Genomic DNA, 7094 nt, shown 5'->3' with positions numbered 1-7094 from the left:
ACCACACTGGCTGGACTTGAATGTCGCCTTCACCATTTACTAGGTCAATGACCTTGGGCAAGTTACTTAATCTCTCCATGCCTCAGTTTCCACATTTCTCAAGGGGTAGGATTGACGCCGGCCTTTAGGGGTTCTCATGAGAACTCTGCTGTGTAAGTGTTCATTGTTACGATGATGAATTTATTTTCAATACTTCTGATTTGGTAAAGGAAAGGTCTCAGTTTGGTGAGAGAGAATATGTCTCACATAGCCACTTTTGGCACTTGCTGAAATCCCTTTTAGAGAGAGCAGGGCTTAGTTTCAGAGTTAGCGAGGACGTAATCATATCGTTTTTTTTTTATTATGTTTATTTTTATGGTTACTTCATATTTATATGGCAAGTGAAACAGGTTTTCTCTTTATAACAGTGACATAAAATTTTCTAAAAAAGTAACTTCAGTGCTTGCTTTGGCGGCATATAAAATTGGAACGATACAGAGAAGATTAGCACGGCCCCTGAGCAAGCATGACACACAAATTCGTGATGCGTCCCGTATTTTTCCATATTCTGGGGTGGGGGTGGGGGTGGGAATAAGACTGGAAGTTGAAAAAAAAGTAATTTTATTTAAAGAGACTGTGACTTGATTTAAACAAAAATGTTAAGAAGATGGTAGATATAATTAGAAAATGAAGAAAGCAAACATGATGGATATGGGACATGGCCGACAGAGGTAGGAGACTAAGCAATCTTGTCTAAAAAATTTCCAGCACAAAAACACTGAGATTGAGACACATTTGGGCATTTTTGTATTCAGGTGAGGGTGCTTCCTCTGGCTTCCTCTGGTTTCCTTTTGCCCTTACATGTAAGTGGTCATAGAGATGAGTCCCTGGGTCGGTCAAGTGACTGCCCCATCCTATGCCCACACCCTCCCCATGATTTTGTTCCCTCTGACCACTGGGACAAAGGCTCCCAGGGGAAACAGGCAGACTCTGATCATTAGTGCAAGGTACTAGGGGTGTGTGTGTTGTGTGTGCGCGCGTGTGTGTTACACTACATTGGAAAGTGGAATTGTGAAGAACTGATCATTTCAAGCAACTGTGAACAACTGATACAGTTAAGCCTGAACCTATGGTTTCTCTTTCCAGACACTGTATTTCTCACTCCTCCTAAATGAGAAAGAGCAGATGTGCTGGGTGTCAGGAAAGCAAAGGGAATGCGACTATTTCCACTGAGGGAGAAGGCAAAAAGACCTGAAACGTGTGGTTTTAGATATAAATAGGTCAAAAAGGATGGAAACATAAAATTCTGGAAATGATATGATCTAACTAAGTTATTATAAAGAGGCATATTTGGGGACCATTTAAGAAACTTCTGGGTAACATAAGCTATAAATTAATGGATTGTATGAATGGTTGAAATAAAGACCTTTAACCCCCAACTATGAGAATTTCTGTTTCTATAACTCTGTATCTTGGACTCCCCTTGGGGCTGGCTGTGGGAACCCATCCCAGGGCAGCTTGTGTCAGCTCTGAACTAGTTCTATGTGAGGCAGGTAGGGTACCTGTCTCCACTAGAATGTCCTGCTATTACCGTAAACTAAATCATTCTCGACTTCTTTCCTGGAAATCTCCTATTTGCTTCTATGGCATTCCTGTTATATAAGTGCCAAGGTTTGAAACTTTTGGGGTCATGTAGTTCAACTGGCCTTCTCTTTCATTTCTTCATTCAACTGGTCATTAGTTCCTCAAAAGTTTTCGGTGCAATTAGTGCGAGCTCAGCGTCTTTCTGTTCATCCTTTCTGTTCACACTGCCGTCTTCTTCAGCTGGTTCTTCATTCAATAAATACCAACGGCTTAATGTGTGCTGGAACGCGACCTGCGTCACTGGATGCCCGAATCCTTGATCATAGCACCCGGCACATAACTGGTGCTCAGGAGGTTATTTACCGAGTTGCCGTGAGGGTGTCTCAGGCTTCTCCTTCCTGCTGGAGACGTTTCTGTTGTGTCAGCGGGAGAGAAAAGCCCTCATGAGACCCTGGTCCGGTCTGAATGCTTAAGACTTCCTTGAAACTGACATCGTCCTAGGGATCCGGTCTGGGGATCCACCCAGACCTTCTTTGTCCTCCTTAAAAATCCTGATGTGAACATATAAGATGACAACTGGATGGCCACGGTTTAATTTACCTGTGCTCAGATGGTCAAATAAACGGAGGTATGAATCGGCAGGCAGCTGTAGGCCACTGGAGCTGCATGTGACGTCATCAGCATGTGACGTCATCAGAGACGCTCTGCCTTAGGTCCTTGATCTTTAAGTTCGTCCATCCTCTGCTTTCATTCTTTAGTCAGTTTTCAGAGAATCCTTTTCCACTGGGGGAACCTAAGTTGGGATTCTTATTACTAAAGAAAGGTAAATGACAAAGCATATGAACATATTTATATACTTGAACTCAGTTCCTGTGTGGAGACACACCTTGTTGATGTAAGGGGAGGTGCCTTATTATAGATAGATAAATTTGTCCCTCGCCCATTGAATTAATAATCTGACTTTAATACTGGGGGTACACAATGGAGTTTAGAGGAAGATAGCCCTTAACTTTCCATGGCACATTTTTTCAATAGAATCCCCTCACAGTAAATATTTTTTTATTCAGGGATAATATGCCATAGTGCTTTCAAAAAGATTTCCTTTTCAACAGTAAAATGATTGTGTTATTTTGATTACATTCTCAGTCCTAGGTAATTGTTTCATTTTCCATTTCTAAAAGGAATTCAGACACCTAACACAATTGTACCTTGACACCAATTCAGATCGTCATGAGGAATTTCGTCGAGAGAATTCAGTGAGTTGTGAATACCTTCTTTGCCCACATTTGATTTCCTCAAATCATCTGTGATTCATAGGTAGCACAGATGTTCCCAGCTGCTAGAAAATGAAGCTTGAAGTTGATGCTGATAAGGAGAAAAATACCTAATTCAAATTCCAAGAATTGTTTGACCTAAATCAATTTCAACTTGAGGAAATGGGGTCAACTCTCTGTCCCTCAGAAGAATCACCCTGGTGATTAAAAAGTAAATCTTGAAGAATTAAATTATGTTGCTGTTCAGCTTTCATATGCACACTTAGGAAAAAAAAAAAAAACCCAGCGCATCAAAGGCTGTCAGAATAACTCAATTTAGTGATGGTGGCAAAGCATTGTGAAAAAAGACTTTCCGGGCGGCAGGCTTTGCTCGGGGGAACTGCTACACACTTCAATTGGTATCAGAGAGAAAAGAAGTCTTTCAAATGAATAATTTTATGACTTTCAATCATACACATACTGCTTGAGTATCAAATTATTTTAAATGAGAACTTCAAAAAGATCTACTTCTTAAATGAGTAAAAAGCCCTAAACGGCTTCTGAACAGAACAAAGAGATTTGGATTAAAATGCCAAACAGAAACGGATCTTGTGCTGGGCATTTCTGTGCCAGGATTCTCAAGACTTGTACAGGGTAGAAATGACCCTCCGATGGCAGGGGGCACAGACTGCAGGATTTAATAGATAACGAAATCCGGCCCTCCTCGTTTTAGACCCGCCAGACCCTGTCCCCACCCTATTCAGTGTCCAGTCTAAATACATCCCAAGTTAGTGTTCTCTGAGTGGCACAGAGAAAAGTTAGTGATTGATAAAGTGTCGTGGGTCGTGGGATTAATGAAAGACAGTGGCTTGCGTGTCAACTTTCCTGGATATTTGCATTTTAAAAGAGAGATTTAATATCTTTAACTCTTAGCTCATCCCTAAGGCAAGGATTTTCAGGGAACTGGGTACATGGTCTTTGTCCCCCAGTTTCTTCTTTCTCAGGGAACTAGTGAAGAAGACACAGGCTCATGAAAGTGAAAATGCTCTGAGGACTTGGATGTGATGGGAAGATGTATTCATCATATCTTTTTATTCTGTATTTTTGATGCTTTGACATCTTGGGACCTTGCCGAGTCTGGAGAGACTGCCCCTTCCAGCATTAGCTAATTCCCACAGGTAGTAAACAGCTCATCTGCAAACCCACCAATCCAGAGTCCATACCTCAAACCACCTCCTTTATAAAATTCTCACACTCTGGGCCACTGTTTTTCTGCCCTAATCACCCCAGTCCAGGTACCAGAACAGCCCTCATGCTCCAGGGCCCACTGAAATTATTCAAATGAGCCCACGCCAAACCTGCTGACCCGCCTCACCTGTTTATTCCTGCAGAAACCACAATAAAGGCTCCTGGCATTTCCCCTTCACCTCCCCTGCCTCCTAACTGGTTCCAGGGCTTCCTCATGTGACCCTCCGTGGCATGGCATGCTCCATTCTTTTGAGATCTATGAGTATAACAAATTATCTTATAAAATTAATTGATTCACCATTATTTTTTTAGTTATGACTTTTTAAAAGCAGCAATTTAAAGTCTACAGCAAAATTGAGGGAAAGGTGCAGAGATTTCCCATATCCCCTTGCCCCCACGTATTCATAACCTCCCCCACTGCGAACATGCCCCCCAACCCCAGTGGCACATTTTTTTTTTTTTTTACAATTGATGAACCTACATTGACAAATAATCGTAATTGTTCAAAGTCTATAGTTTACATTACTGTACACTCTTGATGTTTCGCATTCTATGGGTTTGGACAAATGGATGAGGACATGTATCCATCATTATGGTATCATATAGAGCGTTTTTACTGTCTTAAAAATCCTCCATGTGCTCAGTCTATTTATCCACTCCCAGCTCTTGATAAGTACTGATCTTTTTATTGTCCCAGTAGTTTTGCCTTTTCCAGAATGTCATATAGTCGAAATCATACAGTCTGTAGCCTTTTCAGATTGGCTTCTTTCATTTAGCAATATGCAGTTAAGGTTTCTTCAAGTCTTTTCATGGCTCAATAGCTCAATTCATTTTAGTACTGGATACTATTTCACTGTCTAGATGCATCACAGTTTATTTATTCATTTGCCTACTGAATAACATCTTGGTTGCTTCCAAGTTTTGGCAATTACGAGTAAAGCTACTATAAAAATCCATGTGCAGGTTTTTGTGTGGACGTGTTTTCAACTCCTTTGGATAAATCCCAAAGATCATGATTACAGGATCATATAGTAAAAGTATGTTTAGTTTTTTTTTTAAGAAATATCAAACTATCTTTTAAACTTTAAAGCGATTATACCATTTTGCATTCTCAACAACAACAAATGAGAGTTCCAGTTGCTCCACATCCTTGCCAGCATTTGGTACTGTTAATGTTCTGTGTTCTGGATTTTGGTCATTCTAACTGATGCATAATCGTATCTTATTGTTGTTTTAATTTGTGTTTCCCTGTTGTTATATGATGTGGAGTATCTTTTCATATGCTTATTTACCATTGTGTATCTTTGGTAAAGTGTCTATTAGGTCTTTGGCTCATTTTTAAAATTAGGCTGTTCTTTTTCTTATTGTTGAGTTTTAAGTTTCTTTATATATACCGTCTTTTATCAGGTGTGACCTATTCAAACAATTTCTCTCAGTCGGTGACTTGTCTTCTGATTTTCCTGACATTGTCTTTTGCAGAGAAGAAGCTTTTAATTTTAGTGAAGTCCAGCTTATCAGTTATATCTCTCATGGATCATGCTTTTGGTGTTGTATCTAAAAAGTTTTCTCCATACCCGAGGTCATCTATGTTTTTTCCTGTTATCTTCCAGGAATTTTACAGTTTTGTGTTTTACGTTCAGGTCTGTGATCCATTCTGAGTTAATTTTTGTGAAGGTCGTAAGATCTGTGTCTAGATTAATGTTTTTTCTTTTTGCGTGTGGATGTGAAGTTGTTCCAGCACCATTTGTTGAAAAGACACAAACTACCTTCAGCGCCACTTCTCTCCCAGTCTGTTGGCCTCACCATTCCTGAATAATAATAAAATCTGTAGTTTGAAACAGAGGGTCTGATTTTCATTTAGCTGGGACTGGATGCCGCTTCTGCTAACGGCAATGCTTTCGCTTCCCACTGTCCACTTTTGCTGGCTTACTTGGTCCCCAGGTCTGTTCCTGAATCTTGGGACCCTGGATTACAACATGTCCCCAGAGATGGTGACTCAGAGGCGAGTGGTAGGCAGGCATGTCGGCTCCTCCCCAGAGCCATGGGCAAACTAGGAAAGCACCTGCAGTGAAAGCATACTGTCATTGGCCCAAGTACTCCAGGTTCTGCCTTCCCAACTCTGTTTCCTTAGCTGGTTTCTCTAATCTCTATTCTCTGGCACCATTTGTGTATCCTCCCACTCTGCCTTATCATTTATCCAGCTTTTAAAAGTTTTTGGAAAGACCTCCTTATACTTTAAAGGTTTTCTTCATATAGGTTCTGCACATTCCTTATTAGGTTTATCCTTAGCTATTTTTGTTTTGTTTTGACTTTTTGACTTTATTTGGTTGCTGCTTTTTAAATGGGATTTATTTCTTCCATTGTATTTTCAAATTCATTGTGTATGTAACCAACTATTGATTTTCATATATAAATTTTTATTGCTAGCCACCTTATTGGATTCTTCTATTGATTTTAACAGTTTTTTTTTCTTTTAACTTGATTCTCTTTGGTTTTCCAGCTGTAGAGTCAAAATTAGCCCCCAGTAATGATCATTTTTCTTATTTATGTCTATGGGTTTTATTCTCCCACAGCAGTGTTAAGTTACAGTGGTTGGAATGGGCATTCTTACTCTGTTTGCTTGGCTTCCCAATTTGTTTTTTTAATGAGGATTCTGCCTCTCTAATTTCACTTATGATTCAGGATAGTGAACCTGACTTCTGATCTAGCACCCTGGGCTCTCACTGGTTTGGGGAGAGAGAGAGTCTGGAGTGTTAGGGGGTCAGAGGTTGGAATCTGCAAGGCTGATGGACCACTTAATCGTCACATCTACAGCATGTACCCCTGTCCTCAACTTCTTGGAACCTCCTCCAGCTTGACTTATAGTCTTAGGATCTTAGTAAATAACTTTGGGGGGAAGGAACAACCAAAAAGAAATAGTCACAAAAACTAACGTTATTTAATGGATGGTATAATTAGGGAAACATGCGATGGATGTATTTCTAAGTATATTTTGCCCTTAAAAATTAAAAATAAAAATTACTTGACACT

General features: G+C 40.0%; 1 pseudogene; it reads left to right on the top strand.

Annotated features, from left to right (window-relative positions):
* The first annotated feature begins 440 nt into the window (after window positions 1–440).
* On the top strand, window positions 441–540 carry LOC118614450 (annotated as a pseudogene).
* The last annotated feature ends 6554 nt before the right edge of the window (window positions 541–7094 follow it).

Source organism: Rousettus aegyptiacus, unplaced genomic scaffold (assembly GCF_014176215.1).
Source record: "Rousettus aegyptiacus isolate mRouAeg1 unplaced genomic scaffold, mRouAeg1.p scaffold_m13_p_2, whole genome shotgun sequence".
NCBI classification, from domain to species: domain Eukaryota; kingdom Metazoa; phylum Chordata; class Mammalia; order Chiroptera; family Pteropodidae; genus Rousettus; species Rousettus aegyptiacus.
The sequence above is the reverse complement of the archived record's forward strand: the minus strand, read 5'-3'. Positions and strand labels throughout refer to the sequence as shown.